Source organism: Maniola hyperantus, chromosome 24 (assembly GCF_902806685.2).
Source record: "Maniola hyperantus chromosome 24, iAphHyp1.2, whole genome shotgun sequence".
NCBI classification, from domain to species: domain Eukaryota; kingdom Metazoa; phylum Arthropoda; class Insecta; order Lepidoptera; family Nymphalidae; genus Maniola; species Maniola hyperantus.
Genome location: NC_048559.1, coordinates 7,469,609 through 7,497,407, shown reverse-complemented (window position 1 = coordinate 7,497,407; position 27,799 = coordinate 7,469,609). Strand labels below are relative to the sequence as shown.

General features: G+C 39.8%; 1 protein-coding gene and 1 long non-coding RNA gene across 2 annotated transcripts in view; one reads left to right on the top strand and one right to left on the bottom strand.

Moving 5' to 3' along the window:
* Positions 1-27,799, top strand: part of LOC117993516 (5-hydroxytryptamine receptor 1-like) — a 146,518-nt gene that overhangs the window by 79,086 nt on the left and 39,633 nt on the right. The gene's annotated exons all lie outside the window — the stretch shown is intronic.
* Positions 945-7,520, bottom strand: LOC138404021 (uncharacterized). Its single transcript, XR_011238122.1, has 2 exons — positions 7,099-7,520; positions 945-1,894 (listed from the first exon to the last, which is right to left on the bottom strand). It is a non-coding gene; the product is annotated as an uncharacterized lncRNA (long non-coding RNA).

The following is a 27,799-nucleotide window of genomic DNA, read 5'->3' as shown; positions in this document are numbered from 1 at the left end:
TATTTGTCCATCCGAAACAAGTGTCGGAACTCAGCGTCGGGAAATTCAAAGGGATTACTTCCATCACTAATTACGTGCTCATGTTATTTTCGTTCTAAATTCTCTATTTCAAACTAATAAAAAAAGCGCGAGACATGTTTTTTGATCTTTTAATAATTGAGTTAAAGTTCTATGAGCATTATACCCACCTCAAATCTCGAGGATAAAATTATCCCTCTCAAATGTCAAAAAAGGACAGTTTATCTTCTTTTATTTGGCCCCATGCTATAGACGGTGGATAAATAGTCCCCCGAGTCCCCGTGAAATGTCAAACGGGGATAAACTTCTCCTCTCCCCTGTTGCCGTGCTCTGAGGGGTAGAGAAGTTAATGTTATCTCCTGTGCAGTGGATAAAATCGGGGGATATAATTTTTATCTTCGGCCCATGCTAGCCGTGCTGGGGTTGAATTTTGAAAAATTCTTTCTTAGCGGACGCCTACGTTATAATAGCTATCTGCATGCTGAATTTCAGCGTGATCCGTCCAGTAGTTTGAGCTGTGCGTTGATAGATCAGTCAGTCAGTCAGTCAGTCACCTTTTCCTTTTATTTATTATATAGACTAGAATAAAAATAATGACGTAAACTGAATAAACTAATAAAATCGATCAAATAACAAAAAAGTTATAAGCATTTAAATATTTCTGATTAGACAGAGATAGCGATACAGCAGTTTGACGTCACACCTACTAATGCCATAGTAGCTTCGTGCGGTTTCATACAAATTTTCGTTTTGCGAGAAAGGGATAGAAGACCCTCCCACTCCAAAATTAAAATGCCTGTAACTTTGTAAATCTTTGTTGGATTTTAATATTTTTTTTCAGCGTGCGTCATTATTTTTATCCTAGTTTATAATAAAGAGTAATGTTTAGGCTCGCAGGAGGTGGATGGAAGAAAACTAGTCGGCGATAATATCCTTATAATAATTATATTCAAAGTTACATTTAAATGAAAAGACTAAAAACTAGTGCTTATCTCTAAGGATGAGAATATTCTAACTTAATATTACGATTCCCACATCGCGCGGGTTCTGGTATTACGCCGCGTCAGCTATACGGGTCGTATTCGTACGTGGGAATGGGAATGCATGTTGCGCTGGCTCACTATGTATCAGCCGCTGGCTTCGCCTGCGTAACACCTCCCCCATCAGATCGGCGCATATGGAACACCTTGGCTGTGAATTGCGCCGAAAGGTCATCGGATGAAGAACTCAGAATTTTGGTTATGTTTCTTAACTGCAAGGTCTTCGTGCGATGTATTTTCTGATAAACTGTAATGATCATATTCAGTCTGCAGGTTCCAATTAATATGGCGAATGGTAATGATTGTGTGATAAATAACTCCATGGTCCGTACTTGGAGGTAGAGTGATAGGCGTTTGAGATGAAACCTTTGCACTTGCATCATGTAGGTGATCCAGTTTTGTGGACTTAAATTATTCATAATGGATGGTCTTGAGTCAAAGGATTCTTCTTTAGGTAAAACTATAACTTGGATGGCTATGTCTTCTTCTATTCTGGGTAAGTGTAAATCTATAAGCTTCGTATATCGGCATATTATAATATAGATAACCTTTGCTGGTCTTCGGGCATTCAGCCTCTATGTACCTGTATTCGTTCAAGCAAGGAATGGATAATAAGTGACAAGGATATCATGATGCGTATGTGGTAATGGGAAATTAATACATAATATACTTAGGTTAAACTAACAGGAAATTTTTAAACTATGAAAAACAAAATGATATCATTTCTTACATAATACTAACCTAACACTATAATATCCTAACACTATAATATCCTAACTCTATCATGTTGGATCATTACCACTGGCTGCAGAAGTAGATTGATTATAAGGAGGATCCTGCAACAATTGGGCAGTGTTAGGAACTCTCTTTAGTCTTGACTTCGCGATTGGGCCTCGTTTTCTTCTAGTGTAGATGTGGATTGGGAGATTTGCCACAACTACATCCTGAGTATAGCGGGGAGCTGCCTTTTGACGAGAGGCAACAGGGTTTCTAACAAAAACTTGTTGTTCTGGGGAATAATTTGCTTCGGGCTCTCTAGTTCTATTACGACTATTAGTTAAATCTCTGCGTAGACTACTACAGGATTCGTGGATAAGGTTATATGTAATTTTCATTCTATTTTTATGATCCTGTATGTACTGCTGTAAGACATGTGTCGTGAGGTCTATGTCGAGTGGGTCGCGTGGGTCAAAATGTCCAGTTACTATTTCGATTGGTCTGCATTTTGTGAAACTATGAATACTGCTATTGTAGGCTAGAAGAGCATAAGGTATCAGGTTCCTTACTGATTCATCCTTTTGACTGATTCTAAAGATACGAAGGTGTTCTAAGAGTGTTAAGTGAAATCTTTCAACGATACCATTTTCGTTAGGAGTATGTGGTGCGACCTTATGATGCTGGATTTTATGAAGTTTGAAGAACTCAGATATAAGTTGATTGTTAAATTCCGGACCGTTGTCAGTAACTACAGTTAAAGGATTTCCATGATGCGTACTAAATTTAAGTAATGCTTGAACTACACTGACTGCCGTGCTGTCTCCTAAGAAATATGCTTGAGCATATTTGGAGAAAGAGTCGACTAAATTGTCAGAAACTTACAGCTTTCTACACTTAAGAGGTCTAAGTGCACAAGCTCAAAAGGTTTACTGGGTGGTGGAACTACTTGAAATTGCTGTCGGATTGGATTACGGTCATACTTAGCCTGTCCGCATACTGCACAGTCGTTAATAAATTTTGAAATATGCTCTCGCATTTTAGGCCAGTAAAATTTTCGAGATAAAGCAAGAAAGCATTCATTGATACCGCGGTGGTTTGTCTTGCCATCATGGTACTTATCTATAATTTGTTGCTGCCTTAAATATTCTCGAACATTTTCTACTTCTGTTTTAACTAAATTGAGTATCATTGACGAATTTTTAAAGGTTTTCTGTATTATTGGAATTATCTTATACATAGCCAATGGTGGATTGATTAATAAACCAGTTTTAATTTTAGGTTGAACAAATTCTTTAATAGCATTGATGACATCTTCTTCTAAATTAGACTCAGATAATTGAACAGTCGTACGCTTATGGTTTTCATAGGGGTTTGTAGTGACTGGTTTAGTTTTAATATCACCTACAACGTTAAAAACGATTTGCCTAGTAAATTTATTCAACGGATGTTCTGAAATCGGGATTTCCAAGATGGGGCTTTCGTCATCAGTATGGACAGTTGCTGTTCTAGAACCATCTTCAGGCTCCGGAGCTGAGAGAGTTCCAGAGTCATCTAAAGAGGGAGCTCCGTCCGATAGATTCACAGCAATCGAACTTAGCTCTTCCACATGAACTTCAATGCGCGATAACGCGTCCGCGTTGGTATTAGACTTTCCTTGCTTATACATCACCGTAAAATCGAACTCGCTGAGTTTTAAACGCCATCTTGTAAGTCTCGAATTAGGTTCCTTAAGACTCATTACCCACTGCAGGGGCTTATGATCTGTAATAATTTTAAATTTACGTCCAAAAAGGTAAGGCCTGAAATACTTGGTGGCCCAGACGATTGCTAAGAGTTCTTTTTCTATCGTACTATAGTTCAATTCGCTAGAATTAAGAGTTCTAGATGCATATGCGATCGGTTTATCAGACCCTACTGGGCCCTGTGATAAAACGGCACCTACTGCGACATTAGAAGCATCAGTTGTTAGCAAAAATTCTTTAGTAAAATCCGGATACTGTAAAATGGGATCATTGGTAAGCAGTTGCTTACAGTGCTCGAAACACCTTATGTATTCATCATCGATTATTATTTTAGAATTTTTCTTCAGGCATTGAGTAAGGGGCTTTGTTAGACGTGCAAAATCAGGGATGAATTTTCTGTAATATCCTAGCAATCCGAGAAAACGTTTGATCTGTGTCGTAGTCTTTGGTAATGGGTATTTACTTATGGCTGCTATTTTATTGGGGTTTGGTTTTACACCATCTTTAGAAATTATGTGACCTAAAAATTCGGTTTCCAGCTTCAAGAATTCAGACTTATCCATCTGTATCTTGAAGTTTGACTCACGCAATCTCTGAAATATCTTTTCCAAATTAACTATGTGCTCTTGAAGACTTGTGCTAAAGCAAATTATGTCATCAAGATATACTAGACAAACTTTGTTCTGTAGATCTTTGAGAACATTATCCATGACTCGCTGAAAAGTCGATGGAGCATTTTTCAACCCCATGGGCATCCTTAAAAACTCATAGTGCCCATTCTCTACATTAAATGCAGTCTTGTGAATATCAGCGGGGTCCATTTCAACCTGGTAAAAGCCACTAGCTAAATCTAGGGTAGTGAAGTAATGACACTTCCCTAATTTGTCTAGAACATCGGTGATGTTGGGAATAGGGTACTTATCATCAATCGTTTTCTCGTTTACTTTTCTGAAGTCCACGACAAGACGCCATTTACGACGACCAGAAGCATCTGCCTTTTTGGGAACCACCCAAATAGGAGAGCTCCAGGCGGAGTCAGAAGGTCTTATAATATTTTGTTCAAGCATTTTACTGATCTGATCTCTGATTTCTTGTCGGTGGACATAAGGATATCTGTAACTTTTTGTATGTACAGGAATTTCATCGCTGGTCTTAATTTTATGTTTGATCTTATTATTGAACGTTAAAGGTTCACCTTCAAGATAGAACACGTCGGCATACTTTGCACACAGTGCTTTCAAATTAGCTGCTTCTTCTGGATTTAAATGTCCAGTGCGAAGACGAGAAAAAAACTTCTTTAGCACGATTCGAAGAAACATTGGTTTGCTCACATTCAAAATTATAAAGTTCTGCTGATATGGGTTTGTCTATGGAAAAAACTATATCATTCGGGGAATCATTAGTAATTTCAACATATCCTTTCTTATTTTTAACGCGTGTTATACAATCGGAAATAATACAGCTGCATATAGTTTGAGATGGAATCAAGACATCACCGTCCTGCGAATTAATAGGCAATGCAAAAAGCTTTGAAGAATGAGCAGGAATAATTTCTTCGAACAAATTAACGTTACGCGAATCATACATTTTTATTGGAATCTCAGCGTTACGCGTTACTAATTTTCTGTCTTTAAGATTAATAGTGGACTCCAATTTTTCAAGTAAATCTAGGCCTAAAAGACCGTCAAAGTATTCGTGAAAATTATATACGTAAAAAGTAATATCACCATCTTCGTTAAATTCGGAAAACCAAGGTAATGTAATGGAATAGTCATTTTTAGTTGTTGCGTGCACGTTGGTTACTTCAAAGGGTTCATAGTTAAGTGGCATATTACTAAAATACATTTGTACTGCTTTAGGACTGATAAAAGATTGATTTGCCCCGGTATCGATAAGAAATCTGAGAGGTGGATTACTAATCTGTACATAACCAAGTTGCCGCTGGACATAAAAATTTACATCTATCCTGGTTTTTCGGATTCGCTGACTATCTGAAAATTTTCTTTCTTAGAACTGACTTCCTGTTTCTGATCAACTTCTTCTGTTATTGGACATGGTTCAACGTTCGAGGAGCTTTCCTCATAGTAATTATAGCATTCATCCGTAAATTGTTCGTAATTGTCATAGTCATAATCGTAGTCATAGTCATAATCATAATCATAGTCATAGTTAAGTTCATTAAAATTGACGTCGCGTGATTTCATATAGTTAGTTGGTGGTGGATTACCAAATTTACGCCAATCATGTCCCGATGGTGGTAAATGTCTAGGGGTGAAATGACTCACACCGCTCATGGGACGTGGGAAATTAGAATTGTTAGGCGATTGGTGTCGATTTGGAAATTTGAAAACGTTGCTCTTCGGGTTATAATTCGGTGGAGGAGCGCGAAACATTAATTGGGTACGACTAGGACCACGCGGATGCATTTGAGGGTTAGGTTTCCAACCAGGTCTAAAATGCATAGGTTGCTGACTCTGAGGTGGTCTAAAATGTATAGGCTGCTGCCAAGATGGCCCAGGCATAGCGAAACCTTGTGACCTTGAAGGACCTGTGTAATTTGATACGGAAAATTTATGTCCAGAATTTTTCTGAGAAAACCCGCCTTCATTTCGTTGTTGTATATATAGGGTGTTAAGTTCCTCTTGTACAAATTCGAGGGCTTTTTCCATTGACACTGGCCGCATGCACCGTATCCTTGAGCCTAGCGGGTCTTTTAGACCACGTAAATAACACTGCAGGGTTAACTTTTGGTAAAGTTGCCGTTTAGCCTCTATTGTGGTAGGTACGGATTCATGTAGGGAAATGTAGGTCATAATTGTGCTAAACAGGTTTTGGCACTTTTCGTAAAATTCTTGTGGGGTGCTAGAGCCTTGTGTCTGTAGAGACAAATCATTGTATAAAGCGGTCTCATCGCGATGGTCTGCGAAATTATTAATAAGGGCATTTCGTATGCCATTCCAACTATCTGGGATACCGTTTGCATTAATTAACCTAGCCGCGGAACCTGTCACTTTATTTAATATTCCACTAATTAATGCCGAATTTTGTAACTCATGTCCCGGACTAATGTCAAAATGGGCAATCACTAATTGGTCACACAAATTTATAAACCGTGTTAACACATGAGGATTTCCGTCAAATTCGGGTAAAAATCTAATAGATTTATAGATAGTATCTAAATCGTTTGATGCCATGTCTACTAAGTTCCTAGATTCGTCTACGGCTCTTGACCTATTAACCGAACCTACGAAACTACGTCCTGACCTTGGATGAAAAATCTTGACGAATAAAAATTAAACTAACACACACAAAAAGACACTCAAAAAAAACTTTTATTACAAAAAAGCACTCAATAAAAAAATTAATTCCCTAAAGTTCACGTAAAATTATATTAAATAGGTCTATAGATTTTGTATAAACCTAGATTATAAAATTTTAGGAATAAGGACGATATATAAATGAGGATTCAATAAACGTACGATTTAAAAAAATCTATTAAAAAAAAATTAAACACAATACCTCTTTTTCTTGTTAGTCGGAAAAGGATAGGTAAAAGGAACTTGAACGATTTAAGTACTTACCGCATCGCCGATCTATTTCTTTCCACGAATCGAAGTTTAGATTCTCCACTACACTGCGGCCTCCGAATGGTAGGTTCTCAGGATAAGTTGTTCTCCGTCACAGTTGTCCGATACAGCTACAGGTACAGCTTATCCTACCCCGTCACTGCGCCAGTAATGTTTAGGCTCGCAGGAGGTGGATGGAAGAAAACTAGTCGGCGATAATATCCTTATAATAATTATATTCAAAGTTACATTTAAATGAAAAGACTAAAAACTAGTGCTTATCTCTAAGGATGAGAATATTCTAACTTAATATTACGATTCCCACATCGCGCGGGTTCTGGTATTACGCCGCGTCAGCTATACGGGTCGTATTCGTACGTGGGAATGGGAATGCATGTTGCGCTGGCTCACTATGTATCAGCCGCTGGCTTCGCCTGCGTAACAAAAGTAATAATATTTATCAAATTCAAAAGTCGGCAAATACCCAATTGGAAGGGGCCTTTTTGTTTGATACTCTGAACAATTTTCTTTTTTCTTGGGAAACCCCCTGATATTTATATTTCAGGGCCCTTGAGTGTCGTTTTTTATATTAAATTTTCTTTAATCTTTGACAGTTTAATTTTTCTTTGAACAAAATATTATCTTCTCGGTTTGTTTTGTTACTATTGTGTTTTCGCCGCTCACGCCTACCAATGTAGGTACAATGTTATTTGAACGGGATTTTACAGTATTTCGCAAAGTAAACATTCTTTTTTAATTATTGTATAGGGAATCATATATTATTATATAATAATACTAGAAGATGCCCGCGACTTCGTCCGCGTGGATTTAGGTTTTTAAAAATCCCGTGGGAACTCGTTAATTTTCCGGGATAAAAAGTAGCCTATGTCCTTCCCCAACTCTATACTTATCTTCTATCCTTTCGCAACTCGGAATCACTGCTCGACTCTCCTCCATTATGTTACCAACGAAGCTCGTATTTCGGCCACATCATACGGCGGGGGGATGATAGCTTAGAAAAGCTCGTAGTGACGGGCAACACTGAGGGCAAAAGACCGAGAGGCCGCTCACCAACTAGATGGTCCGACCAGCTAAAGGAGTCCAGCAGGTGTGGATTTTATCACATTGTAAAAATGGCCACCGACAGAAGCCGATGGAAACAGATAATCCATTCGAAGGCAGTTTGCCAGGACCACGATCTTCAGCAATGAAGGAACGATCGGAATGATGTCCTTCCCTGGGATGCAAGCTAACTCTGCACCAAATTTCATCAAAATCGGTTGAACGGTTGGGCCGTGAAAAGCAAGCAGATAGACAGATATGTGCAGTGATTATGTTTCGTACACTAACCGCTCGACTTGATAAATAATAGTTTGGTGTTTTATCAGCGACCATGAGACGTCACAAATTACACGTATGTATCATACATGTGATTACCAGTGACGTAATGTAGTATGACTTGTTTTCACGATCCAATTAGATGAAGATTAAAGAGAATCACAGCGAATTGAGATATCTATTCGCGTGGGTTGTATAATTTGCCGCCTACATGAGGCCTTTAGGCCGCCTTTCCACTATTGATGTGCTACTTTGTTAAATTATAGGACCGCTTCATTTTCATAGCAGGGCTTAGCCCTGGTGGAAAGGGATTACACGAAGCTTTTTACATACTAAGTAGTTTCTGCGAGAGATGCGAGCTATACTCGATTTTTTAACCAAACAACACGTTTTGACATTAGCTAACGTCAAATCGTAAAATAATGTTATCAGTACCCTTATTATAAATGCGAAAGGTGTGTTTGTTTGTTGGTTTGTTGGCTTATTGGTTTGTTGGTTTGTCCTTCAATCACGTCGCAACAGCGCAACGGATTGACGTGATTTTTTGCATGGGTATAGTCATAGATAAAGACTTGGAGAGTTACATAGGCTATTTTTATCCCGGAAAATAAAAGAGTTCCCACGGGATTTTTCAAAACCTAATTGCACGGGGACGAAGTCGCGGGCATCAGCTAGTTTCAAATAATAGTGATGTATGTGGTTCAGTTGTGTCATGCGAATGAGTCAATGAACCAGTTCCCACTTCTGTGTAATAATTTGAGCTCACACAAGCGGAGTAAAAAGGCAGCATTGTAAAGCTAGCAAATAATTACCTAATAAATAAAATAAGTACTTAGAGGTAGGTAAGATTGGTATAGTAGTGCTTTAAAAGCGTTTTAGGATAATATGATTTACGTAAATATAAATTCTATTAGTTATTCTAATAGTTACACATACCTACCTAGAATATTAGACTAAGTATTAACTACAGAGGAATGTGCAGTGCTCAGACAAGCCGCCAAGCGCTTACGAGCATGAAGAAACCAATATTGTAAGCGTTTTTTCTTTTTGTGTGGAAATAAATAAATAAATAAATATTGAATAATTAGTTGGTGTTAGATATTATCAAACAATTTACAGCAGGTTATTGAGTTTTTAATAATTTTTATATCATTAATTCCATTGAACCGTCGACCTACAATATTTTCAAAGTTACCCGTAGCTACTGTACCAACTCAGTTGGTGATTCTTTTTGCCTCCCACACTTTTTTATTTTTATTTTTAATTGATATAGCGAGCAAACGAGCAGGCGGGTCACCTGACGTTAAGTGATTACCGCCGCCCATGAACATTTGCAGCACCAGAGGAGCCGCCGATGCGTTGCCGGCCTTTTAGGAATTTGTTGGTCCGCCCCTTGAATAACCCCATGTTATAATCTAGTGGGAACACCGCCGATGGGAGTTGGTTCCACAGTTTGCACGTGCGTGGAAAGAAGGATCTGGCGCAGCGGACGGTCGAAGTGCACCAGACACCCAGATGGTGAGGGTGGAATTCCTTACGGTGGCGCGCGAAGAGGGTGGAATGAGGTCAAAAAGCTCTTCAGAGCACTCCCCATTATACAGGCGATAGAACACGCATAGAGAGCTAACGTCTCTGCGGTGCTCCAGGCTTTCCAACGAGCCGGTTAGTTTGGGATCGTCCACAAGTCGAACAGCCCGCCTTTGGATCCGATCAAATGGAAGGAGTTGGTACTGGGGTGCTCCAGCCCAAAGGTGGGAGCAGTACTCCATGTGAGGGCGGACTTGCGCCTTATAGAGTAGGGCGCGAAGTACCGCTTTGCTCTGTTGAGCACCCCAAGCTTTTTGGAGGCTAATTTGGCCTTGCTTTCCAAATGATCGCGGAATTGAACCTCGCTCGAAATGTGGACTCCAAGGATCCCAATGCTGTTTCTACTATTTATTTATTTTTCTTAAAAATCTGGTAGCACTGGAAATGTCAAAAAATGTTGTTTAATTAAAAATTTGACAACGTGTGGATGGTGAAAAGGTGATGCTAGTAGATGATAGTGACGAGAAGTGACAGGGTCTCCTTTCGAAGTCTGATGTCGATATTGTTTGCTATTCCATAGTCTCAACTCTATGCCAAGTTTCACTGAAGAATACCGATCCTTTTCCAAACGAGCCGCACATATTTTCCCGTGAATTAATCCCATAAGATACCTCCTTTCAGCACGAGTGTAGAAAGCTCCTTCTTTGCATAATGTATGAAATTTATTCTCGAATATTCGCGCGCTTTCGGTATTTTTTCCACTCTAATGCATGTTTTATGTTGAGAAAGCGTTGGAATTGAATATTCATAATGACTTGTTCGCATCACTCCAGTTACTAACTTACTGCTTACTCTTTTTAGGGTTCCGTATTTTAAGAGAAAAAAGGAACCCTTATTTATAGGATCATTTTGTCTGTCTTCCTGTCCGTCATGTCTGTCAAGACCTGTCAAGGGAATCAAAACCTATATGTAACGTAATGAATTTATTAAACACTAGAATATGATGCCCGTGACTTCGTCTGCGTGGATTTAGGTTTTTATTTTTTGATTTTCCGGGATAAAAAGTAGCCTATGTCCTTCCCCTTGATGTAATCTAACTCTGTACCGAATTTCGTCAAAATCGGTTGAACGTTTGGGCCGTGAAAGGCTAGCAGCCTGACAGACAGACAGACAGACTTTCGCATTTATAATATTAGTATGGATAGTATGGATTAAAGTTGACTGGCAGGGGGTTGCCCACATACTAAGTGTCTGGCAATGCATGACGTGATTTCTAACACTATTCTAAAGAAAAAAAAACTTTATAGTTTGACGTAAGATTGTTTACACCTTTATTTCCTGTTATCTCCCAAAGCCACCAGGATCCAAACAAACATCTAAACAAACGTTCCTCTCAGTGTTGGGGACAATACGCAGAGACACTTTTAGCTTTTATAAAATACTAGCGACTCGCATAGGTGCAATGTAGATACTAATGTGGTGTCAAATACACCTGTATTTGCCTCGGAAACTCTCAAATGAGAGGATTTTTTTTCCGACCTAATTCACATTATTTGAATTTCTATAGAAATCTCTAATTTTTTGAGAACTAAACTATAGCTATAAACCTTCCTCTTGATTCACTCTATCTATTGGTGAAAACCGCATTAAAATCCGTCGCGTAGTTTAAAAGATCTACGCGTTCATACATACAGACAGCGGGAAGCGACTTTATTTTATACTATGTAGAGAAGGAAGTTCTGGCACGCGCAGGCTCTTAGGCCAATATATAGTCTCCTTGACATAAAGGTACAAATACGTACAGATATTCTGCAGAGACTTCACCTAATTAGCTGAGTCAACAATAACTTCATAGTAATCTCAAGTGCGTACATCTTGGGGCGATATCATACTATCAATTACGAGATATATTGGTACCTAGGTGGGTGGTGGAAATAACGAAATATTTCACCATAATATGACGCTATGGTGATCAAATATATATTATGTACATTTGTGATAGCTTAGTGGTTAAGACTTCGGCCTCGTATTTGGGGGATTCAGGGTTCCCACTAACTTTTTATAAAAAAAAATGTTGTATCCCAGTGGATACAACAGTAAAAATATTTTAAAATGTTTCATAAATAATAAGATTTAAATATTTTAAAAATATTTAAAAATGGCATGCAATTGTGAACTGCGCTTGATCTCTCTCTGGCCGTGTCGAATTGCCGTCCCATCGAACTATAAGAGTGAGAGAATAGATCGGACATAGATTGTGTTTGACTGTGAGCATTATAATAGCCTGAGTAGTTGCCTTTCGTTGAAATTGGCTGCCGAAGTCGAAATTCGGTCGGGAGAGAGATGGGTACATTATTTATTTATTTATTTATAGACGCGCTTGGCTGCAATCAGACCTGGTGGCAAGTGATGATGCAGCCTAAGATGGAGCGCGCTTGCCTAGAAGATGCGTATTCATTCTTGACTTGAAGGTATCCATATTACAATTGGAGGGGAAAACTGATGCTGGAAAGGTGTTCCAAATCCAGAGGCGTCTCTAGCCCTTGTGGCACCCGTGTGCAACCAGTACCCTGGCGCCCTCTAGTCTAGTAGGAGCAGGGTCAAAATGGAATACTAATAGTTACATTTTCAAACGGAAATTCGGATGGTGCAATTTTAAATGATGACGGCGCGTCGGTCATAACACGTGCGCAGGGTCTTTGAGAGCGCCGGCATCGACGCATCTTTGGAGGTGTCGCATTAGAGGGCGCTCGGCGCCCCCTTAGACCCGGCGCCCGTGTGCGCCGCACACCCTGCACCATAGGTAAAGACGCCTCTGTCCAAATCTTAGAGGTTCGGATTAGAAATGAGGAAGCAAAACGCTTCGTACGTATCCATGGAATTTCGACTACGTTCGCAGACCTTGGCGATGCCTCGCGGTACGATAGTAGAAAGATGAAGGAGGAACCAGGTTGAAAAGTTCTTCGGCACACTCTCCGAAATAATATCCTGTAAAATACCGATAGACAGGCAACTTTGAGCCGATGTTCCAAACTTTGAAGTTTAGAGTTGACCAGCGTTTCGTCACCAATGAGTCTTCTAGTCACATAATATTATTATACCAGTGTTCATGAATTTAGTACTAGTTGGTATGCATTAGCGAAGCGAAGCAGTAATTGCGTTGGTTCCGTGCAATTGAGCGCGCGACGAGCGGCGAACGATAAACTGGATGACTTGCCTAAACCCAAGGCTGGGCCCACGCTCATTGCTCAGTATTTAACTGAAACAATAATAAAAACCGGTCAGGTGCGAGTCGGGCCTCTCTCTTTAAGGGTTCTGTACATAATTATGTTATGGTCACAGCTTAATTAGTAGCTAATTTAGTAGGTACAGCGCAATTGCGAAGTGAACTGCGCTTGATCTCTCTCCAGTTGTGTCGAATTGCCCTCCCATCTATGAGAGTAAGAGAATAGAGTGCGCACAGATGACGTGTTTGACTTTTTGCATTATAACTGCCTGGATAGTTGCTTTACCGAAGTTTACCTATTGGTTATCGGTTAATTACCTGCCTCTAGGTATTTCTTCTAGAAAATATCTTACCGATACATAACGCCGTGTCCTGTTCAGTCTATCGGGTTCAATAACACAAAGTTCACCAATTAATTACGGATTTATTAACGTTACACTGTTACAACATAAAATACAATGAATACTGTGAACAAACTAAATAGCAAAGGACCAGTAACTTCGGCGAGCAGGGAGCAACTAAATTGCTCACGCTAGTTCTATAAAATATGGCCCGTGTGGCGAACTGCTAGCGTCAGCAGCTCCCTACAGTTGCCTTTCGTTGAAATTGGCTACTGAAAACCAGGTCTGATTGCAGCCAAGCGCTCGTCCGTAATACAAAGGAGTCGGACTACTTTTTTGTGTGTTGTTTCGGATTGACTATGCTGCGTAGGCCCTACTGGCCGCTACAGCGTCACCGGGGGGGTTGGCGAGTGCGAAGCTCCGCCTGGGGGTGAGCCCTAGGGCTCGAAGAAATAATTCGAGATGTCGGGGGGCAACGTCGTCCTAAGGGCGCCTCCTGTGAGGCTCGGACCACGGCTTAGGATGACGTTGGGATGGGTGGAGTTGTTTGACTACTGGTTAGTCCGTACGCCCCCGAGGCCGTGGCGTGAGTCCACGTCCGGGTGACGTTAGAAATCGGGGACCTCGTCTTCGCCGGCGAAGACGCTGTGATAAGGTTGGATAGTGTAGCCCTACGAGATAGGGAGCATTGTCGGTCATGATTTGATCGTCGGGATCGTTAAGGACGTGCTTAGGGCGCCTTTTGTCAGGGGGGTCGTTTCGGTCGGGGGTGTATGTCGCTGCCTCAACTATTAGGGGGTTGGGGTGTCTAATGGCTTTCTCAAAATAGTTTTTGGAAAGCTGTTTAAAGTAATGAGCTATTGTCGGGAGTTGGAGGTCTCTGTGGAGGTCCACGTTGCGCATGTACCACGGGGAGCCAGTGGCCATACGCATAAACTTATTCTGTAGGACTTGGAGAGGTTTAAGAGAGGAGGGCGGCAGGTGTGCAAATGCAACACAGGCGTCGGACTACCTATTGCGTCTCCCTTTATAGTGTGGTGGATAGAGACACACAGCTGGATCAACTACGCATTATCATCGTATTCACCTACACGGTGATAGGTGATAGGTATAGTTCGATAAATGTTTAGTACCTACCTACTAACCACCAAACGTAATCTTATCACAAGTACCAAGATAGTTTACACGTATGAGCAAAATACTTAAGAATGTTATTGAAGACGCTAATAATGACTTGGTTACACAGTGCCTAGCTACTGGCCTAGTAATGGACAGCCACTGTAATACACTATTTTGACAACCTCCCTGGCGCAGTGGTAAGCGCTGTGGACTTATTAGTGGGAGGTCCCGGGTTCGATTCCTGGCAGGGATTTGGAATTTTATAATTTCTAAATTTCTGGTCTGATCTGGTGACAGGCTTCGGCCGTGGCTAGTTACCACTCTACCGGCAAAGCCGTGCCGCCAAGCGTTTATTAAAAAGGATAAATCCTTTTTAATAAACGCCCGGTCTTTAAACATCCCGTGGGAACTTTTTGATTTTCCGGGATAAAAAGTAGCCTGTCCTTCCCTGGGATGCAAGCTATCGCTGTACCAAATTTCGTCAAAATCGGTTGAACGGATGAGCCGTGAAAGGCTAGCAGACAGACAGACAGACAGACGGACAGACAGAAAGACACACTTTCGCATTTATAATATTTATTTTTAATATATATACCATTTATATAATATTTATAATATATATAATAATAATAAATAATCTTTATTTCACAGACATCAAAGGCAAAGGCCCACAATATTATGTTAGTAACCATCTTAATCTATGTTAGTAACTATATTATAATATAATGTATGTTAGTAAGAAACTTATTCTATGTTAGTTAATATAATTAATATACTTATTAACTAATGCAGACATCCAGTGCGCCTTGAGAGCGCTGTCCTGTCTGTCTGCTATCACCTTCAGGATAATATACCGGGTTAAATAATAATAAAAGTTAAATGAAAATAAACATGATTTCATTAACCTAACGTTTGCATATTCTATGGGCTTCATACTTTCGATTGGTATGAAATTTGTGAAATGATTTAAAAAATATTTTTTTTATTAATAATTAATCATCCTGGACTGAAATTTTTTAGGCAACCCATATGTAATATATTTATTGACATATTAAATTGAATATAAAATACGTTTCATCCATTAACCAGCTCGGTGAAGGTCGTTCGTTCGTTATTTATTTTTAAAATGAATTACCTCGCAGTCGTATTTCGCATGTTAACTGGCACTATGTACCCGAGGCATTTCAAGCGTTATTAAGTACTACGCAAAAAAACAAAAAAAAATAAGCCATGTCAACTATCAAAAGTCTCCGACCATCATGTCGGAGGAAATAATAGAGGACACACAAAAAAAAAAAAAAAGTACTACGCAAATGAAAAAAGTAATTTATTTACCTGAGGCAAAAACAAGTTAGGAAGTTTGCGAGGAACTGTCATGAACATTTGGATAAAAGTTGGGAATTAATTGTAGCTGCCTTTTCAGTTTGTAACACTGAAGATAACGCTTTGTTTTTATAGTCAAAATTATTGTTAAGATTTTATGGTGCAAGAAATTGTTTTATACACAGAACTAGCTTATAGTATAAATTTCAACCCCCCCCCCCCCCCCCCCCCCCCCCCCCCCCTTTACCTCCTTTTTCTACAACCGCACCGCGCGCCACTGTAAGCAATTTCACCCTCACCACCTGGGTGTCTGGTGCACTTGAAAAATTAAAAAGAGCAACCGCCGAGTTTCTTGCTGGTTCTTCTCGGTGGGAACGGCGTTCCGAACCAGGTAAATTAAAACTACCTGACTATTCATAAACACTTGTAAAAAGTTTACATGAATAAAAAAACATTCTATTCTATTCTATTCTTCGACTGTCCGTTGTGCCAGAGCCCAGATCCTTCTTTTCACGCACATGCAAACTATGGAATCAACTCCCATCGGCGGTGTTCTCACTAGATTACAACATGGGGTACTTTCAAGGGGCGGACCAACAAATTCCTGAAAGGCCGGCAACGCATCGGCAGTTCCTCTGGTGCTGCAAATGTTCATGGGCGGCGGTAATCACTTAAAATAAATAAAATAAAAATAAAAAAAGCCTTTTATTCCTTACATTTTTACAATAGTTTAAATTATCTATGTTTTGTTAGTTGGTTAGTTGAACTTATAATTTAGTTGTTAGTATTGTTAGGATTATTATTACTATTCATGTAAGGACCCGAGGTTGGGTAAAGGCCTCCTCCAAAGATGTCCATTTATCTCGGTCCTGCGCTATACGATCCCATTTCGGGCCAGCTGTTCTTAAGATCTCATCTTCCCATCTTGTCAGTGATCTCCCCCTGCTCCTTTTGCCACGAGGGCCTCTACACAGAGTTACTTTTATTGTCCACCTCTGGTCTTTAAGTCTAGCCACGTGGCCTGCCCATTTCCACTTAAGTTTTAGTGCATAATTTAAGGCGTCAGTGGCTTTTGTTATTGATCTTATTCTCGTGTGTCTTATTTTGTCTAATTTCTTTATCTTTAGCATGCTGCGTTCAAGTCCTCGTTGGCAGGTGGTGATTTTGTGTTTAATTTTGGTTGTGTATTTCCAAGTCTGGCATCCGTATGTTAATACCGGTAGAAGGCTAGAGTTCATAATCTTAGTTTTTACATGTGTTGGCATGTTACTTTTGAAGATTTCTTTTAGGCTCCAGTATTTGTTCCATGTCTGCTGTATTCTCCTTTCTACTTCTATTTCGTTGTTTTTTCTGCCTAAGCTAATTTTATTGTCTTCCACAAATATATGTAGTTTTCTGTGTATTCCAGTGGATTTCCATTTACTCTGATTGGTATTTTACTCCTATTTGTCATTGTCATAGTCTTAGATAGATTTATTTCCAGTCCTACTTTTGTACTAGCTTGCTGTAAGGATTCGATCATGATCTGCAGCTGTGAACTTGTCTCTGATAGTATGACTATATCATCCGCGAATCTTAAATGGCTTAAGAAGGCGCCTTGTATATATAGACCCATTTATACGGTAATCACTTAACATCAAGTAACCCGCTTGCTCGTTTGATCGCTATCTCCATAAAAAAATTATAAAAAATTGATTGTCGATTCAGGATCAAAGAATTCCCTCACTCTACTGGTAGAGGCCAATGATAACAAAATATAAGCATTTCGGAACCAGTCGGCAAATTAGCTCTTTACATTAACAACGAAACGTCAATACACACATAATTTCAGATATTGAAATCGAAACATCGCTTTTGGTTATTGTCTAGCTGAATTATTTTGTTTATATTAACGCGGTATATTGAGTAAATTTTACTTGAGTGGTGAATCATACGGTAAGTACTCTGTATTGGATCGAAATTATTTCAGACTAGCTTATGCTCGCGACTTCGTCCGCGTGGACTCCACAAATTTCAAAACCCTATTTCACCCCCTTATGGTTCGAATTTTAAAAAATCCTTTCTTAGCGGATGCCTACGTCATAATAGCAATCAGCATGCCACAGCCCGATCTATCCAGTAGTTTAAGCTGTGCGTTAATAGATCAGTCAAAAAGTAGTATAATCCATCAACCCATCACCGGCTCACTACAAAGCGCGGGTCTCCTCTCAGAGTGAGAAGGGTTTTGGCCATAGTCTACCACGCTGGCCATGTGCGGATTGGTAGACTTCACACACATTTGAGAACATTATGGAGAACTCTCAGGCATGCAGTTTTCCTCACGATGTTTTCCTTCACCGTTAAAGCAAGTGATATTTAATTAATTAAAACGACAAAAAAATTGTATGTAAAATCAAGCTTTTTTATTATTGTTATAAATCTTGTTGTCAGGCGGCACTGCCGCCTGCGGGAGCGACCGACAGTCGACTCGCCTGCGCTCGTTTGCGAAATGTAAAAAGCCTAACAAAAGCCGGACAAGCCGGACACCGTTTATTTTGGCCGGACACGCAATCAAAAAGCCTACCTATGTCCGGCTTTATCCGGACGCCTGGCAACCCTAGGTATATCCATGCACAAAATCACGTCGATCAGTTGCTCCATTTGAAGATTACAGGACAAATCAACAAACCAATAAACAAACACACTTTCGCATTTATAATACGAGTAGTGATATTGAGTAATAATCTATAGATAAAAGGAAAACTGACTGATTGACTGATCTATCAACGCACAGCTCAAACTACTGGACGGATCGGGCTGAAATTTGGCATGCAGATAGCTATTATGACGTAGGCATTTGCTAAGAAATATTTTTTTTTATAAATTCATCCCCTAAGCGAGTAAATTTGGTTTGAAATTTGTTTTGACGAACGAAGTCGGAGATATAAGCTAGTACACTCATATTATTACATGAACACCCACTGGTGCCCAGTTTTGATTTATTGAGATCATATTCGTTTGAGTGGGCCATAAAGCTTGTTTAATAATGATATACGCGTGTTTTGTTTATGTTTTATGTGCCGTATTTGATTCTTTAATAATAATATACTGATTAATAATGGTGTTTAAAGTGCTACTGATAACAAAAACGTTTCACGTTACATTATTGTGTTGTTTAAAGTGTTTATTGCGTGATTGAGCGTTATTAATATTTGCTACTACTATAAATTATAATAACAGCTAAGTACAATATAATATAGTATTATGGTGAGATCTATGTATAGAGCGCACTCTTTTTTTTATTTTTTATTCATTATAGGTATACGCTTGACCACAATCACACCTGATGGGAAGTGATGATGTGGCCTAAGATGGGACGCGTTTACCTAGAAGATGCCTATTCACTCTTGTTTTAAAGATACCCGGGTTGTAATTGGTAGGAAACACATATCGCGGAAGAGTATTCCAAACCTTAGCCATGCGTATGAGGAATGATGACGCAAAACGTTTTGTGCGTGTAGATGGAATGTCGACGACATAAGGATGGAAACTCGCCCGACGTCTTGCGGTTCGGTGGTAAAATGGCTCTGACTTAGCTTAAACTTAAGATAGAGTTAAAACGAGACCGAGCTATATCTGGCATATAAATCTGTCTCGTTTTAACACAATCTTGAGTCTAAGCAAAGTCAAAGTGCGTTCTATAGATAGCCTTAGTCTAATTATACAGGTTGTAACCAGAACGATAGCAAAAACTTAGCGTTATTGTTATACTACCTAAACACAGTCCAATACCAATAACCATTTTGCCTCATTTTGTTGTTTTAGTGATTTAATATTTTTCAAACCCGCAATGTATAGCGTGCAAAACTCGGGTCAATGCCCCGCCTACGATGCGGCATTGACTCCGAGTGGCCTACTTACGTAACGTTCGTTGACCTCTAGTTGTTGCCAGCGTTCTGGTTACACCCTGTATAAAAGGAATAGTGACTGACTGCCTGTATTGATCTATCAACGCACAGCCCAAATACTGGACGGATCGGGCCAAAACCCTTCTCACTCTGAGAGGAGACCCGTGCTCTGTAGTGAGCCGGCGATGGGTTGATCATGATAATATTATCCAAGCTTGGACGACTAGTCATAGCAATCTCCATTTAACCCAAAAATAACAGCAGATGTTTGGACAGGGAGATTAAACGGTCCACAATACCCCCCCTCCCCCCAGGCAAGTCTGATACCTACATAAACTGACGATTCACTTACAATTTAGGGTTGACACCTAAAACTGGAAATTTTCTCGAAAATAAAGATGTTTTTCACGTTATTACACAACACCGCGCGAAAAAACAACACTTATTACTAAGGTGTGTATTGATAGGTTGACATAAAAACAGTCAAATTCTAGTACCTACTTCGTATCTACTATAAATTATAATAATAACTAGCTTATGCTCGCCCCCTTAGGAATTGAATTTTCAAAAATCCTTTGTTAACGAATGTCTACGTCATAATAGCTTTGCATGCCAAATTTTAGCCCGATCCGTCCAGTAGTTTGAACTGTACGTTGATAGATCAGTCAGTCAGCTTTTTCTTTTATATATTTAGATATGCGAAGTTTGAAAACTTTGATGACACTAATTAGCACGTCTCGTAAAATATTATTTGTAGAAGTTATTTTTTATGAATTAATAGGTATTGTTCGCTGTCACTTCAAATTATGTGCAAACCAAATGAATAATAATTGTTATTTTTATTTTCCCAATTTATTATTTCCCATTTTCCCAATTATTATTTTAAGCATAACAAGTGACAGCCCTAACACCCGACTTGACTTTGATTGCATCTCTATTATAACTCGGACAGACGTGTACAAACGACATTTTAATTATTATGTTTACTACCTACCTTTTGACTGTTTCGTTGATCTTGTAATTACCTTATTTTTTTATCATATGGTCCCAGGTTCGAATCCCGGAAAAGTTAATCTGCTGCGCGATTGCGGTAGAATGACAGCAACAATGTCACGATCGCAATCACCTCTGATTGGTTGACGCTCGCTCACTATTGGTTACAATGCATTGTTGCACCAAGAATCGCACAAATTCAGCCAATCACAACAATTGAGATTGTAATAATGATTGATGCAGGTTTTACGAAATCGCCCAGCAGGTATCCTCATGATGTTTTCTTACACCTCTACATCATTGTCAACCAATGGACGTCCACTGCTGGACATAGGTCTCTTGTAGGGACTTCCACACGCCACGGTCTTGCGCCGCCTGGATCCAGCGGCTCCCTGCGACTCGTCTGATGTCGTCTGTCCACCTAGTGGGGGGTCTTCCAACGCTGCGTCTTCCGGTGCAAGGTCGCCATTCTAGCACCTTGGGACCCCAACGTCTATCGGTTGTACGAACTATGTGCCCTGCGCATTGCCACTTCAGCTTCGCAACCCGTTGAGCTATGTCGATTACTCTAGTTCTCCTACGGATCTCCTCATTTCTGATTTGATTACACCTCTACAGCAAGTGGTATTTAATTGCTTGTACTTGTAGAGATGACCTACTCGTCTCAAACAGCTAATATTGATAGGTACTTACCTACATCGGAAACCAAAGCAAATGTTTAGTTAAGTAATGAAATTTAAATCGTTCCAACTTGAAAATACGCTTGGGGCGAAATTAATTCCCTTCCCACAAATTGCGATTGTCTTGAAAAGGTATACCTACTTACTTAATTTATTAAGTATATTGTTGAATTGTTTCTTTACTTTATAAATTTAATGCAAGATCTGGGAATTGATTCCTACAAATATCTCAAATACGTCTTGAAGAAAATTTTAACCAAAATCAAAATATTTTTTGTTCAATTAAACTTTTACAAGTATCTAACTTCTTACTTTTGAATCGTCAAATGCATTCTATCACCTGCGGGGTGATTCGCTAACTCAATGTCTAACATTAAATTGTTGAGCTCTTTTGACATTGGTTGGTTCTACACTGCTGCTTTACTGAGTAATAATAAAATAATTTTTCGGAGAAAACCTTCAATGGATTCAAAATAAATGTCAATGAGCTCGGCGGCTATGATTCAGTGCTAGACACTGAGTTAGCGCATCAGTACGCTGGTTCGGAATGCCTTTCCTACCAGACGAAGAACCAGCAAGAAACTAGGCGGTTGCTCTTTTCAAAGATTTGATATTACAATAAAATTACGGACGAATAACGGACGAATTTATTATTTTCACAGATTCAAAATACTTACCTGTGAAAACGTCATAATTATTTATTCATCATTATTCGGGCGATGAAAAACGGAATAAAATTAAATCTTCCTTTCATAAAATTACTCATTAGTCATTTTCGACGAAAATAGCATCAGAATAGAATTTCGCGTCAAAAGAATATCATATAACAAATGAAAGTCCCTTGGTAATAAAACGTTGAAAATGCCGTGAAACGCCAAAAAGTCGAACGGGCCCATAAAGTGACTAGACTTCAACAAAAACTTGTTCCAACTTGAATAATCAAGTTTTATATTCCAAAACCCACCGCTGAGGATTCATCCTGAAACTTTCGATTGTTAGAAGTTGACGGACAAATCGCACCCTCGGTAAAATAAAGCTGCCAAATAGTGATTTGCATACGAGCAAGCGGGTCACCTGACCTGATTTTGTTGTGGGCTCTTCTCAGACCTGGGCGCGTTTGGAACCCTCGTAGCTTTAGTTTTAAGTTTGCGTAATAATTATCACCACTATATCTTAGAAATCCAACATCTGACCATCAAAAAGAGTTATTAATTACCTATTTTGAATAAATCATTTGACTTTGACTTTGACTTTGACAATACCTAATTACACATATCACCACCAGCTATAGTCGCTTAGTAGCCGGCCACCCGCGATCGCCAAGCTTAGGCAGTTACTTAGCATAAAAGTCGGCCCACGCCTGTTCAGTACCCTCATACAAAAAAATCACATCATTTTATGACTCCAGTCCAAGACCCTATTGTCTGATTTAGAACTATTTCAATTTTGTTTAGTAATTTTTTTTTAAATAGAGATAGCGAGCAAACGAGCAGGTGGGTCACCTGATGTTAAGTGATTACCGCCGCCCATGAACATTTGCAGCACCAGAGGAACCGCCGATGCGTTGCCGGCCTTTTAGGAATTTGTTGGTCCGCCCCTTGAATAACCCCACGTTGTAATTTAAAGGGAACACCGCCGAAGGGAGTTGATTCCACAGTTTGCATGTGCGTGGAAAAAGGATCTGGCACAACGGGTGGTCAAAGAGCTCCAGAAACACAGGTGGTGCGGGTGGTATTGATTGCGGTGGCGTGCGGTGCGGTTGTAGAAAAAGGAGGGTGGAATGAGATCAAACAACTCTTCGGAACACTCTCCATTATAGAGGCGATAGAACACGCAACGAGAGCTCTCTGCGGTGTTCCAGGCTTTCCAACGAGCCGGTTGGTATGGTATCGTCCACAAGTCGAACAGCCCGCCTTTGGCTCCAATCGAATGGAAGGAGCTGGTACTGGGGTGCTCCGGCCGAAAGGTAAGAGCTGTACCCGTAGTACAAGATTTTACGTCTCACCAAACGAAACCAAATTCGAGAGTCGAAATACTTCCGCGTTACAGTAAAATGGACCTAAACAGCCTTGAATTGAAGTCAAATATTCAATGCCACTGATTTTAATTTGGCAATGTTTCCGCTTGGAGCGCTGGCTGTAGAAGTGTAGACAAACTTGAGCTTTAAAACAAGGCAATTAAGATCCAGTTTACTGTAACGCGGAAGTATTTCGACTCTCGAATTTGGTTTGGTTTGGTGAGACGTAAAATCTTGTACTACGGGTACAGTACTCCATATGTGGGCGGACTTGCGCTTTATAGAGAAGGAGCCTGTATTATTGTAAATAGTTTGGCGTTCTAAACCGAAACTTAATTACGATTTATAATTAAAGTTACGGAATGAGGCACTTATCCCTCGTAAAGCGGATGTTACATAAATCCGGCAGTCCGACCGGACAATCCAATTTACCGTTGTTTTAATACCTTTTGAACCCTTCGCGATCAAACGAATTGTGAAACTAGGTTGAGAACCATACGCAGGTAAGTAAAGTCTGTTCGCTTAGATACGCCTTTTGCACGAGCTTTCGCGCTGCCTTGGCACGAGCCATCGTCATGCCCGCGCCCCCCTGTCAATGTCATTGAAGTGCCAAAAGAGCCTTGTCGTACTGTATATTCCGAGTGTGTGGTAGATTTACAAAGGTAACATTCAATCCAATTTAGCGTTGTTTTGTAAAGTGAATTGAGAACCTTACATTACTACATACATCCACTTGTAAAAATGTAATGTTAAACCACGAAAAATATGTTTAAAATCTTGAGAACGCTACCCCCCTAAAATGCTTCTACGCATAGCTTCGTTATGTTAAACCACGAAAAATATGTCTAAAATCATGAGAATGTAGACCCCCTAAAATGCTTCTACGCATAGCTACACATAGTTAAACATGAACACAAAGCCATCCACGCCCCGCCTGGCACCAAGGGCGCGTTATAATAACGATAATCGAACGTTTTGTCATGATTTAATGCCTCACTAAAGGGTTTTATGCTTCCCATTTGTCATTCATGTGTCTTACAGCTTTGCTTTTTAGACTAAAAGCACTAAAACGTCATAGCTCATTTGAGTCACCCAGCACCCAACCTGCACCGCCTTGACTCGTGCGGTTAGTATTCTTTATATATACTTCTATGGACATTCGCTCACTAATCAACTCCCTAGCGTCAGCAGAACTCCTCGCTCGCAAGCTGTCCACACACGGTAGGCGAGTCTGCTCGCATGCTTGCCTTGCGTTGAGTACTCATTGCCAACGCATGGGTCCATTGATTTACACGAAGATTTTTCTTGTCGTGATTTTCATTTTCATTTTCTTCTTAATCAAGCGCGATAGCTATGAGAGCCAATACAAGGTTTATATTTGGCATATCTAAACACACGTGTAGACCTAGTGCACCTAGTGCCAATCGCTGACAGACTAATCTAAAGTGGACCATACGATGTCCACTAGTTGACCACGCGATGTTCACGCGTTGACCATTTGAGGTTCACTGGTGACAACGGCGTCCAGCCGTGGACCACCTGTCGACTACGAGTAAACGCCGAATGAGGTGGTTCAGAGAGGTGACTCGCTAACTCAGTGACCAACACTTTATGATAGCCACCATGCTCATTTGACATTGCTTGTTGCTACATTGCTGCTTTAATCAGTGATATTAAAATTTTATTAAAACTTTAATAGATAAAAATAAATGTCGAACGAGTGGCTATCATTCAGTGTCAGACCGTATATTCAATTTACTCTGTGGTGTAAGACGCCGAGTTAGTAAATCAGTAGGCTGGTCGGGTGCCGAGTGGCTCTAATGAGCTGCGACCTTAAAACTCCGGAAAGGTGTGTCCAGATTATGTAAGGTTCTAAAAGCGCTGCTTCATTTCGATTAGTTTTTCTAGGCACGTGTTATACCTGTGAGTGTGACCTATATACCTAGGTATACCACTGAAACAAAGACTAATGTTATCTTTTGTACCGTGCGGCGCAGGTGGAATAAATGGAGTTTCAAACACTCGTTCACATCGAAATACTATGTCTGTGAACTAAAATAACACATTTTACACTTTTCAACGATTGTTCGTACAATGTCCAGTATGATTAAGTACTTGGGTACCGTTGGATTCAACCGCCCATGGAGTAACAGACTACATACAGGGTGTAATTAGAATGGTTTGCAAAAAGGAAGACAGGCGATAGTAGGTACTGATCTATACATATAAAAGGAAAAGGTGATTGACTGACTGACTGACTGATTGACTGACTGATCTTTCAACTAACAGCTCAAATTACAGGACGGATCGAGCTGAAATCTGGCATGAAGATAGATATTATGACGTAGGCATCCGCTAAAAAAGGATTTTTGAAAATTCAACCCCTAAAGGGGTAAAATAGGGGTATGAAATTTGTGTAGTTCAAGCGGATGAAGTCGCGAGAATAAGCTAGCTATAATAAGATACTACAAAACACCCCCGAAAGATAGAAATAAAAAACTTTATTTTTAAAAGTTCGGGAATAAATGATCTGGCTGTTGCTGCAAGTTACTGACGAACATCGCCATTTATAATACACATACATATTATTTATACAAAGTATTAGTAAACTAATTTATTTAATTTTTCATTACGTTTTAAAAAAAGTTGTGATGTAACCACAAATTCACGGTTTTTGGGTATTTTTCCTTAACTTGTGCTCTCCTCTACCTCTCTGCTTTTCATGATTCTAGGTCAACTGGAAGTAGATTTCTTGACAGACACGACAGACAAACAACAAAGTTATCATATTATAAGGGTTCGTTTTTCCGTTTGAGGTACGGAACCCTAAAAAAGACCTATTTTGTCCTGTAATTTATTTTTTCCACCCTGATGAACTCCTGTAACTCCTCGATGATGCTATGAAATATTATTTCCATCGACGAAATAAGAGAGCCACTCGAAATGTAAGAAAACATTTCTCCATTATTTTATTTACTTTTTTCGTATCTACTTACCTCGTTTTCCCGTTTACATTTCATTTTTTTCACTAAAGGAATAATATATGTAGGTATTCTTAGAAGTATTTTTTTCTCGTACCTTTTTCAATTACAGTCGCTTGGAAGATGTTTTTTTTAATAAGTAAGTACTTACTTCAAATTGGTTACCAATTTTTCTATTCTAGATATTCTCTTTAAAACCTGTTTGGTAATCATTATCATCATCATCAAAAACCGATAGTCATCCACAGCTGGATATAGGTCTCTTATAGGGACTTCCACACGGCACCGTTTTGCGCTGCGCCGCCTGAATCCAGCGGCTCCTTGCGACTCGTTTGATGCCGTCGTTCCACCTAGTAATAGAGTCTTTCAATCCTGCGCTTTCCAATGGGAGGTCGCCATTCCAGCACCTTGGGATCCCAAACCATCGTGAAGAAACCTGCTTGCCCGAGAGTTCTCCACAATGTTCTCAAAGGTGTGTGTAGTCAATCCGCACTTGGCCAGCGTGGTTGACTATGGCGAAGCTCTTCTCAGCCTGAGAGGAGACTCGTACTCAGTAGTGAGCTAGAGGTGAGCTAAAAATCGCTTACAAAAACCTAGTCTAAGATGGAAAACCTACGCAAAACCACAAATACCTAGCGATTTAATTACAAAAGTTTCCCGTAAGCCTACATCCTCGTGCGGCCATCAATCACCAGTGTAATAGGAGCTTTTCCAATAAGCTTCAGCCCGTCAGTCCCTTCATTGGCAACGACCCATTGACAGCCCATTGTTGTTACGAAACCACCCGCTGTCCGGTGTACTTGTCGATAATTAGGACCCTTGGTTGATAATATTGTTTTTCTAACAGAATTTCAACTAGTTTTTTTAGTACCTAGTCTCCGAGCTGCCGTGGCCAATATTATAACACAGGCGTAAAAATGTACACTTTCTATTTCCTCATTCTCATAGCCCGATGGTACGGCAATCTGATACGTTCGGAGAAATCTCAAGCACAGGTCCATATAGGTAAGTGTTCTCTGAGGTACCGAGATGTAACACGAATTACGAAAGTTTCCCGTAAGCCTACATCCTCGTGCGGCCATCAATCACCAGTGTAATAGGAGCCTTTCCAATAAGCTTCAGCCCGTCAGTCCCTTAATTGGCAATGACCCATTGACAGCCCATTGTTGTTACGAAACCACCCGCTGTCCGGTATACTTGATGATAATTAAGACACTTGGTTGATAATATTGTTTTTCATACCACTCGCTCTAGAATGCCTTATTACAGACCTGTTAGCTAAAG